Below are 548 nucleotides of genomic sequence, written 5' to 3' on the forward strand. Positions count from 1 at the left end.
TCTAGGATAAGGAGATCTCTGGCTGCTCTGGGTGCTGGCTTTCCTGCTGGGCAGGTGCCTGCTGGGGGAGTGTGGTGGGCCAGTAAGGGGAGGTCCTGCACTGAGCCTCCCACCTCACTATGCCCGTTAACCTTATGGACTCCACGTGTCTCTCCAGGGGCACCTACACCCTGGCAGACCCCCTTTCAAAGTCCACCACAGAGTCTGGGGTAACGTATGCTGCCACCACGCTGAGAAGGGACTTTCTGGAGCCTGTGTCCTCAGGGGAACACAGGCCTAGTAGTCCTATGTGTCCTAGACCCAATACAAGAACTTGGGGCACTTCCCCAAGTCAGGGACCAAAAAGGATAGTCTCCCTTAGTCCAAAGACCCAAGGGGCCTCCTGGGCATAATTAAACCCAGCCCTCAATAAGTCTCCCACACTAGGTACAAAGGAGACCTTTATTGGTTGCAGAGGGTAGGGTTAGAATAGGGTACAGGGCAGAGCAATATCAGAGAAATCCCATAGAGCAAACTCCTGTGGCTGGGGGAGCCTTTGATCTCGCATC

The sequence above is a fragment of the Alligator sinensis genome, unplaced genomic scaffold, assembly GCF_000455745.1.
Source record: "Alligator sinensis unplaced genomic scaffold, ASM45574v1 scaffold2252_1, whole genome shotgun sequence".
NCBI classification, from domain to species: domain Eukaryota; kingdom Metazoa; phylum Chordata; order Crocodylia; family Alligatoridae; genus Alligator; species Alligator sinensis.